This window comes from Rattus norvegicus, chromosome 9 (genome assembly GCF_036323735.1).
Source record: "Rattus norvegicus strain BN/NHsdMcwi chromosome 9, GRCr8, whole genome shotgun sequence".
In the NCBI taxonomy this organism is placed as follows: domain Eukaryota; kingdom Metazoa; phylum Chordata; class Mammalia; order Rodentia; family Muridae; genus Rattus; species Rattus norvegicus.
Genome location: NC_086027.1, coordinates 57897076 through 57908404, shown reverse-complemented (window position 1 = coordinate 57908404; position 11329 = coordinate 57897076).

Genomic DNA, 11329 nt, shown 5'->3' with positions numbered 1-11329 from the left:
AGGGTATTTTAAACTTGGTATATAAGGTATGTGGCATTTCTATTAGACACAGAGTGATGTGGTGTCCTGTGTCATTTAAACAATATGTAAGATCAAACTTTGATTATCTGTAGTGTATTAGCATTATACATAGATGATAAATCGTAAGTTAGCTTCTTGTAAATTCCTCCCAAAATCCAATCCTCCCCCCATTGATCCATCAGTTAAAGGAAAGAACAGGAAAACATTTGGAAACTGTAGCCCACAACACAGGTCTGTAGCTGTGCAAAAGAACTTCTCAGGGTCTCCCAAAAGAAGACATAGATCATGGGCTTTCCTTGAGCAAGTTTTGAGATAAAACCAAAAGTATTTTGTTAGAGAATCAATCTTTAAGTTCAAATACACTCATGATCTAGATATCCAAGAAGGAGAACTTTCCTCTCATGTATTTACAATCTTAAAAGAGAAAGAAATGATAGCTAAAATGTACATGTATAAATAAGAAAATGGTTTTTAAACAAGCATCCCTAGAAACTGCAATAGAACTTGTGAACCAGGAAAAGAGTGCAGCAATAAGAACAGGGAGGACGTAGTCAAAAAGCATAAATGCCAAGTCAGAAATGTAATGGGGCCACACAACAGTTTGAAAAGGTAAGATTTACCGTTGTCCACGAAAGGAAATGGACAGCAGGACAGATTCAAACTGAAAACAACTGACCCATGCAGAAATCAATAGAATTCCTCATAAGAGACAGCAAAGCAGAAGACTCAGACACCTCTAAGCACATCAAAGCCAAAGAGCCAAGTGGAAATGCGAGGTCACCAGGGGCTGCAAAGGCTCTGCTGAGAGAGAAAAATGGGTGAACCATGCTTCAGTCTTCACTGAGGAAGATTTTAGGAAGACTCCCTTCCATCTATTTTTTTAAACAAACAGGTCAAAGGTGTTAGAACAAACAGTAGTAAATATGGAATTTTCCTAGACCTGAAAAACTAAATGTAAATAAGTCTCCAGGACCAGGAGACATGCAACCAAGATTTCTGAAAGGTCCCCAAGGTGCAATAGAAAACTGTAAATGAAGTTTGTAACCTCCTATGAACTGCTCCTGAGAGCAGTCTGTCAGTGGGATTCAGGCTCAGGGTGTGGGATGAAATTTTCCTCAGTCAGACTTTTTTTTTAGCTAAAACGTTACTTTTTAATTATATGTAAGTTATTTTTAGTCTCACTATGTAACACAGACTAGCTCCAAATTCCTAGGGAGCCCAGGCTAGCTTTAAACCCTTCTGTAGCATCAGAATACTGAGTGCTAAGATTACAGTCATTCAACACTGTGGGTGGCTAAATTAATTTCATTATTAATGATAGATAAAATAAAATTTGTACACGTCATGGGATTCCATGTGATGTTGTACTACATATGTACATTATGTAGAATTCAAATTGGGTAAAATATATATATGTACCTTAGCATTTCTCTATGTTAGAAACATGTAAAATCCTTTTTTCTTGTTTTTCTAAAATATACAGTATTTTATAATTATTATCATTATTTTTACTCTAGCTACTTTCCTGGGCAACATTACATCAAAATTTCACTTAATGGCCATTAGTCAATCTCTACCTCTTCTCCAACATGCCTACTCTCGTCCTCTAGTAACCACCATCTCACATTTGGCTTCTGTGAAGTTCACTTTTTTACATCCTGAAGTGAGTGATGTCATACAGTACTTGTCTTTTTGAATCTGGCTTGTTTCACCTAACATAATAATGCCAGTTTCTATTCATGTTGTTGCAAATGACAAGATTAGTCACAATAATAAATTGGGATATATGCCAGGGACATAAAGAAGAGTGGGTAAACATACACAAATTAGTAAACATGATACAAGGTATCAAGACAATGAAATATAATATATTATAATATATATGCACATATACGTGTACATATATATATTTATATTTATATCACATGCATAGGTTTCAGAAATTCCAACATACCTTTGTGATAAGAACTTTGAATGAGTTAGATATAAAATGTGCATACTTTAACATAATAAAACCCTTTTACAAAGCAACAGTTAACAGAATAATGAATGGAGAAACCTAAAAAGCTTTCTATAATTTTGTTGAAGATATTTACTGGCCCCTTAAGTTGGGAATCTCCACTCTGTTCTATATCAAGGACACATGCTCCGTTATGTTCATAGTAGCCTTATTTATAATAGCCAGAAGCTGGAAAGAACCCAGATGTCCTTCAACAGAGGAATAAATACAGAAAATGTGGTACATTTACACAGTGGAGTACTACTCAGCTACTAAAAACAATGACTTCATGAAATTCATAGGCAAATGGATGGAACTAGAAAATATCCTGAGTGAGGTAGCCCAATCACAAAAGAACACAAATGGTATGCACTCATTAATAAGCAGATATTAGCCCAAAAGCTCGGAATACCCAAGATACAATTCACAAACCACATGAAGCTAGAAAAGAAGGAAGACCAAAGTATGGATGCTTCAGACCTTCTTAGAAGGGGAAACCAAAATATTCACAGGAGGAGATGTAAAGGCAAAGTGTAGAGCAGAGAGGGAAAGAAAAGCCATCCAGCGACTGCCCCACCTAGGAGGTCCACTCCATATACAGCCACCAAACCCAGACAATATTGCTGATGCCAAGAAGTGTGTGCTAACAGGAGCCTGATATAGCTGTCTCATGAGAGGCGCTGTTAGAGCATGACAAATACAGAGATGGATGCTCGCAGCCAAACACTGAACTGAGAACGGAGTCCCCAGTGCAAGAGTTAGAGAAAGGATTGAAGGAGCTGAAGGGGTTTGCAACCCCATAAGAAGAACAATAATATCAACCAACCAGACACCCCAGTGCTCCCAGGGACTAAACAACCATCCCAAGAGAACACAGGGATGGACCTATGACTCCATCTGCATATATAGCAGAGGATGGCCTTGTTGGGCATCAATGGGAAGAGAAGCCCTTGGTCCTGTCAAGGCTTGAAGCCTCAGTGTAGGGGAATGTCAGGGCGGAGAGATGGGATGGAGTGGGTCAGGTCGGTGGGTGAGAGCACACCCTCATAGAAGCAGGGGGAGGGAGGATAGGATAGCAGGTTTCTGGAGGGGAAACCAGGAAAGGGGATAACATTTTAAATGTAAAGGTTTTTTTTTAAGTTTTGGACTATTTTTGAACAAATATTCACAAATGACATGGTGGGCAAGATTTTAATTAAAATACTCAAGAAGACATACTTAGAAAGAGTGACAGATTAACAAAAAAGGCGACTTTTATAAGATGAGAACCCAGCAATTTATTATCCCTTTATTTTGGCTTTTATGTATTTGGACATTGTTGTAATATGAGTAAATATCAATCAAAGAAAGCATATAGAAATGTAAGAGCAATGAAACAAATACACCTTCACTAAATCCCATCCACACACACACACACACAGCATGCATCCACTCGCACAAAAAGTAGTTTTTAGTTAGAAAGAGTTTTTCTCACAGAACGGGAGCAACCCAGTGAACTCAACGAAAGGTAAGTAAAACTGTCTCTGACAAGGTGCTAATAGTGCTGTCCCTGATGAGCCAGACTTACCTATAATCCTTTGAAAAAGGACCAAATGGAAAAAATCAAGTGTAGGTAGTTGAAACTTCCTTATTAACTGCCCAAGTTTACAGGGTGAAAATGCCCACAGCCCTTCCCAATCCTGTTCACATAGAAAGAACAATAACATGATCTTCAGTGTGTCCAGGGGTGAAACAATTACTAAATATGGAAAGAACATATAAGAAATGAAATATAAGAATATATATTAAGAATATATATATAAGAAATGAAATCTTATCAATAACTTAGTTCTATAAAATGTTTTTAAATAATTACAACCCATGTTGACAACTGCTTTATTTCACTTATGTGGCTAAAGAGAAAGCCAGGGCTGATCCCACTGATATAGCTGTGGGGGGAAAAGTGCTCCAGACATGTGACATTTCCACATGATTTCAATGTAGCAAAATATTGTGGTTTTTTGGCTGCCACAACTCAGGCAAGGTGGAGGCTAGACAATAGCACATACCATCATGGGTTGAGTATATTATCAAAAACAACTCAAACAAAAATTTAAAGTTTAAAAACATGAAGCTCGAGAGCTGTAATATAATAAATATTGAATAATAATTTATTGAATTAAAAGTGTTAAGGTGGCTGAATGGCTTCATTCACCATTTCCTAGAGCTAAGGACTGTTCCTTGAAACAGGAGAGCTTTTCTCCCCAACAAATACAATCAGTAAGATTTACTCCAAGTACTGGTGACCACTGACGGCTACTTCAAAAGCACATCCGGAGCCTGTGTTAACAACGTAAGAGCACAGAATAAAAATCGCTGCAGTATCTTTCTGTGCCATTTCTGGGTTAAGCAGTAGACTGCATGGAGAACCACATGAGTTTTATTGGATTAATTTTATCTTTAATGCATTGGTGCCACTCCTCTTCCTCCTTATAATTTAGCATTAACTGTAATGAGCCCAATCGCTCAGTTGCATAATTCAATATCACAAACTGTAGCCTGACAAACTGCGAGGCTGTTCACTAAGGCTTGTGTACAGAAACATTGCCCATCAAAAACCGCAGCCATTTGCATTATGATTTTTCTATATTATCTCCATGTAGAGTCTAATTCAGCAATGATTAGAAAATTAGCATTTGTAAATTGCTTTCCTTAGTTTTTCCTTAAAAGCTTTGGTAATTTCATGAGTGTTATTTGACTAAACCCTTTATTCATTCTGAAATATACATTATATCTCTATAAAAAAAATCATTATTTCAATGTGCTGAGGTATTTTTCTTCTAAACCCCAAGAAAGCTGAATGGCAGATAGATAAGTCATTTCATCAAATAACCAGGAAAGCTTACTTTATACACAAGGACACTCATCTAGAATTGAGTTTAGACGGCAGCAGGAATGCTGTCTATCAAGGTGTCTGCTTGCTTGGCCTCGCTGGAAACGACCACAGTGATCCCTGATTTCACGTCAGTTCATTCAACAGCCATGTCTTCGTGATTCGCCTGTGAATAGACAAAAAGGGTTTGTGTCCTTCAGTTTCACTTGCATCTTAGATACCTGCACTTTTTCTTCTTCAAATTTATAAACTATGAAGTCAAGAGTGAGATTAAAGTGAAGATTCTTTTTCCTGGAACAAATATGAATGTCAGTCTTCCGGTTCCACAGTACGTAAGGGAAATCTGCAGAGCAGAGCAGTCACTCACAGTATGGCCAACTTGCCACAGTGGGCCCGGGTGGTTCTGCTTCAAGCTCAATCTCTATGCTGTATGCTAGGTCTTTGGTAAATAGCAAAACACAAAACCTCGGGGTTACGACCTGTATTAACCCCTGTCTAAAACTGTTTCCATGCCTGGTGTTTTAAGAAGAAAATGATTCCATTAAAACACCTAATTAGCTACAATGTTAATAGAGGTGAATTCTGCTGAATGATTTTATCGAAGATTTTATTCTAATTTCTTTAATATAGATTAATTTATTTAAAACCAGGAAAAGCATCAAACATGTTTTAAATGTGCACCACAAATTCTCATTATTGTAACCTGGAAGGAAAATTTAAAGAAGACAATATCTCATTGGGGGGGGGGGGCTTTTCAAGTTTTGTATTTTATATAATGACTTCTTATTTTCTCTAAAACAGAAAGTGCAATTAATTTCTGTCTTCACAGAGTTTTTTAATTAGAATCCTTTATAAGAGAAGCTGACTACAGAGATTCATGGGGATCCAGCTTAATTTTTGATGAGGACACAGCATCTCTACCAACCACTTTTTCTGTCTGAGAGAAACAGACCTGGAGACATGCTCTTACCACACACGGAAAACCATTATTTCAGCATTCACGTGAATAGTGTGTTCTGAATAACTAAAGTGATGGACAGTTTTAAGTACAAAGCCACCAAGTTTCAAAAGAGAACTCTGAGAGTTCTCAGAACCCACATACAAAGATGGGTGTGCATGTATTTGGCTATACACATTCGCATCCCAGGGAGCCAAGTGGGATCTTCACCTCACCTCATTTATTTAAGGAATTGCAATCAGCCGGTCCCTAAATAGTAGATCCAAACTCAGCAGAAGGACCCAGGAATTACATCACACATTGTTTATGGCTGAGTGGGCTGGCAGAACGCTGGTATGTGCTGAGCACACAGCTATTTGTCACGAAGCCATCAATCAAATTCAGTTGATAATAGAAATCCCTAAATAAATGAATTACAGAAATCAATGAGTCTGCTATTCTTTCAGAGTTTAAAAATCACTGAAAACTTTACCATGAATCTAGGAGGCCATTAAGTGGGGGAGGGGCATCAATATTCCCTATTAGTTCCTCATCTCATTCAACCCTAACAGCTCTGACTAGCAGAGAGCCAAAGAGACCGGTAACAATCCGCAGATTCTGTAGGGTCATTACAAGAATGAAGTGGGGCAATATTCCTCAAAAATGATATTGGGGAAAGTATGCAACCTAATCACAAAATAAAGTGAAACTCCTTGGGACAGATCCAATCATGTATACAAGCGTGTCCCCTAACTGGTGGAAAAGAGAAAGCAGCCATCACCATGCAGTGTGAAAGCGTAATATTGCAAAAGATACATGCATCAAGGATTATTACGATTTGGGGGTTGCAAAGCTGAATGTCATTTGCCTATGATCACAGTTAGGAAGGGTAGATGATGATTAAACTTCAGATGCCAGAGGAAACAGAAACTCTCACCTTTGCCTCTAAGTTTCACTTCACCTTTGCCCTCAAAGCACTCTGAGTAAAGACTTCGTTATTCTGTCTTCTCATCTTCATCTTTTCTTTTTATGCTCCACTCCAAAATTATCTTTATCAGTGACTAAAACTTCTAGACGATGCTCAGTAGAATCTAAAGATATAAAAATAAGCATCAAATCAGTAAAGGACACTGAAGTTGGTTCAATTCATCTATAGATATGAGTGGATGGCAAATGTGCCAAAGAAGAATGTAGGCACCTAGGCAACAATAAGGCTTCCTTCAGTGTTAAAAACAGTGCTGCCTAATACCGTGCTGGCACTGTGAAAAGGCTGCTGATGAACTGCCTGCCACTGTATTAGGCATTGAAAATAAGAACAAATCACAAACAATGTCCCCTACCTGGTGGAAAAGAGAAAGCAGCCATCGCCACGCAGTGCAAAAGTGTGATATTGCAGAAGATACATGCATCAAGGGGTGACTATGACTTGGGGGGTTACAAAGCCAAGGGAACCTCATAGGAGATTATCGACCAGGTATTCATGGCTTAAATGCTTTTGGAGAACATAACCAAATTGAGCCAATCACTCCGCTAATGGCTGTAACACATACAAAGGTAGACTAGAGAGCAGCCTACTTACTATTTTGGAAACTGTAAACCATTTGTCATGGCTGTAATGGAAAAGGGCACTGCTGACATCACTACTCGTAATGTACAGTCTATCCATCTACCTGCAGTGTGAGGGCTCTTTGGTGATCTGTTGGGCTCCCCCTAAATTTGAAGTCTGGGCAGGAGTGAAAGGCCTAATTATATTCTAATCTCCATGGAGAGCTGTCATTTTTGGTCAGGAACTTGAATGTTTCACAATCCACTTCCAGCTACTCACCATTACATCTACTCAACTTGCTTGTAAACACTTAAAAGGAAAACTGACCCTGAAGAAGCTGATGCAATTTCTTTGGAAATGTAATTTTTAAGACACCTTACTGCTAAAAATAAAAATTAAGTTCCTTTTTTGATTCCCTTCCTTCTATGTCATCCTCTTTTACCCCTGTCAAGGGCAATTTTCAGTGTGGACCAAAACACATAACTCAGTCTATTTGGAAAATACCTGTGTCTAGGTAGCTGGCAGAGAGGCTTACCTACAAATGGCTGATGAACAGAGCAGTCCATCAATCAGCTCATCTAATTGTATCATTGAGGACAAGTGGAAGCATGCCTTCATGTTTACACTTCATGTGTACAAGTGCTGTAGACCCAGCCAGTTGAAGCAGAAGACGATATTATCTACATTGTTGATGATCTGAAAGACTAAAACATGTAAGAAACCATAGACATCATTCTTTGCACCAAAAACAAAGTAATGACAGAGTAATTTTAGTCTCAAAAGTGCACTTTAGTCCCACTTATGCAATTGGGAAAATGCATTTTCTTGCACAAGAAGCCCAAAGTCTCAGTCCTTCAGCAATAAGTGGGCTTTTAGTGACGTTTTCACAAGCATCACATAACCAAATCATGTTCCAAGGCTATACTGGAAAACAGAGTTCACACTTTTCTCCTGTTTCTCTCCAATCTCTGTGGCCATAACTGTATCACATGACTAGAACAAAGTCAGTAGGGTTGGAATTAACATAAGTGGTACTACCATAATCTAATCAAGACCCATCTCACACTGCAGCTTGGGGGCAGGTCTGTTTCTCTCAGGAGCTTGACTTAAGAAAGGAATCTGAATCAGGAGGCTGGAGGTTGAGAGACACCGCAAGATTGGCTATGAAATGAGTAACAGCAGCATTCACAATGGTCAATGACCTTATTCTCATCTCACTGGCGCAAATAAACAATGGATCAAATTCATTTTCTACAAATAACAGTTCACTGTATTTACTTTGAAGAAAGAGAAAACAGATTAAGAATATTTGAACAAGAAATTTAAAAAATCCAGGCAGTGGTGGCACATGGCTTAAATTCCAACACTCAGAAGACAGGCAGGGGAATCACTGAGTTCAAGTTCAGTCTGGTCTACAGTGTGAGTTCCAGCTTACCAGGGCTATACAGAGGACCCTGTCTTTAAAACAAACAAATAAGCAAACAAGAAAGAAAGAAAGAAAGAAATAAAGAAAGAAAGAAAGAAAGAAAGAAAGAAAGAAAGAGAGAGAGAGAAAGAGAGAGAGAAAGAAAGAAAGAAAGAAAGAAAGAAAGGAAGGAAGGAAGGAAGGAAGGAAGAAAGGAAGAAAGGAAGAAAGGAAGAAAGAAAGAAGGAGGGGGGAAGGGGAGGGAAGGAGGAAGGAAGGAAGGAAGGAGGAAAAAAGGAAGGAAAAAGAGAAACAGAGAGAAAGGAAACAATTTATAATAATATCATAAATCACACTTAGTATAGTAGTTTTCTAGTGAAAAAAACATGTTCATCATTGTGGATTCTTTCCAAAATAATTATTGGAATTTCTTTGCTGCATCAAATGAGGTGAGTCCAACTTGGTTGTGTATTTCTTCTCTTTCTGTTTCTCTCTGTCTCTCTGTTTGTGTCTAGCTATCTTCTCTCTCACACATTCTCTCTCTCTCTCTCTCTCTCTCTCTCTCTGTGTGTGTGTGTGTGATGTGTGTGTGTGTGATATGCATGTCTGTTGAGTCTGTGTGTGTATAGTGTGTGTGTAGTATGTGCATGTCTATAGGTCTGTGTGTATATAGTATCTGTGTGTCTGCGTATGTATGCATATTTATGTGTGTGAGTGTATGAATGTGTGTCTGTGTGTATGTGTGTGAGTGTATGAATGTGTGTCTCTGTGTATGTGTGTGTATGTGTGTGAGTGTATGAATGTGTGATTGTGTGTATGTGTGTGTAAGTGTGTGAATGTGTGTATGTGTGTATGTGTGTGTAAGTGTGTGAATGTGTGTCTGTGTGTGTGAGTGTGTGAATGTGTGTCTGTGTGTATGTGTGTGTGTGAGTGTGTGAATGTGTGACTGTGTGTATGTGTGTGTAAGTATGTGAATGTATGTGTGTTTGTGTGTGTATGTGTGAGTGTGAGCGTGTGAATGTGTGACTGTGTGTATGTGTGAGTGTGTGTGTGTGAATGTCTGTGTGAGTGTGAGTATGTGTGACTGTGTGTATGTGTGAGTGTGTGAGAGTGTGTGTATATGTGAGTGTGAGTGTGTGTGTATGTGTGAGTGTGACTGTGTGTATGTGTGAGTGTGTGTATGTGTGAGTGTGTGTGTGACTGTGTGTATGTGTGAGTGTGAGTGTGAGTGTGTGTGAGTGTGTGCATGTGTGAGTGTGAGTGTGTAGACAGAGGTTGTTGTAGGTGTCTTTACCTATTACTCCCTCCTTCATATTGAGGATTATAGGCTCATAGTATCACATGAGTTTTTACACAGATGCTGTGGTCCTCACGTTTCTGGGCAAGCACTTTCTCAAGTAAGTCATTTCCCCAACCCTCCATGTGATCTTACTTAATACAAGAAATGGTAGATCCTAATGAAAACAGCCCAAGCCCAAATGTCAGCTACTGGCCTCATAACTCTATTTGATGGTTCTCCACAGTCCTTCAACAGGGACACACAGCCTTTCACCAAGTCTTTGAGGGTAAGCCTAATTAATTTGTTAATTTATTCAAAAGTTATTTTCACAGGAAGAATAATCTAGCTCTAATCACAAGTTAATGCAGTTTTGAAAAACCTTTCTGGAATTCAAGGCCTGTGACTCATTTAGCATTAATAACTTGTTGGAAATTTGTTTTTAATCATATTGGGGGCACAATATGTGCATATGAGAACAAGTGCTCTCATAGGCCAGAGATGTTTGATTCCCCTGGAGCTGGCGCTTCAGGCATTGTGAGCTGCCAGATATGGATGGTGGAAATCATACTCAGGTCCCCTCCAAGAGCAGTATGTGTAACCAGTGGGCCATCTCTCCAGACCACAAGTTGCAGAATTTAAAAGTTTATTAACATAAATCATTTCAAGCTATACACTTTCAAATTAATCTCAAACAAAATTGAAGATTATACCCATTAAGCATACCCTTTAAGGACTGAATATTAGGCACAATCATTACCAGTGGTTGCCTAGCAACCAGGGTATCTGCACTTACAGTAAGTTTGTCCTAAATACTCGTGTAAGATCTATGATGAATAACTATGCATTTGGCTTTATTTACGAGACAAGAGGTACCTCTTCTGGTATTAATGATTCTGATTTTGCTCTTCAAAGGAGATAACTTTCAATGAAAGGATTGGGAAGGTGGCGTCACAGTTATTAACCAACCAAGCACTTTTGACAAGCAGTTCTGAGATTGACGCCTGCTTATCAAAGCAATGATGCCAATCATCATCCATCACGGCTCACATTACTTAATGTCAGATAACCATCTCAAGGTTTAGAAATGTCATGGGAAAAGTAAACCTTGCCTCCATATATTATAATTTTCAACAGAATATAAGATTAACGTATGAGTGCCTTGGAGCAATCCCAAAACTATCCTATTTTTTTTAAATGCCTCAGGTAGGCCCCCTAGTCACTAAAGTGTCACCTTTCATCCCATCTTCTGCTGCGGAAGTACATTGTAACA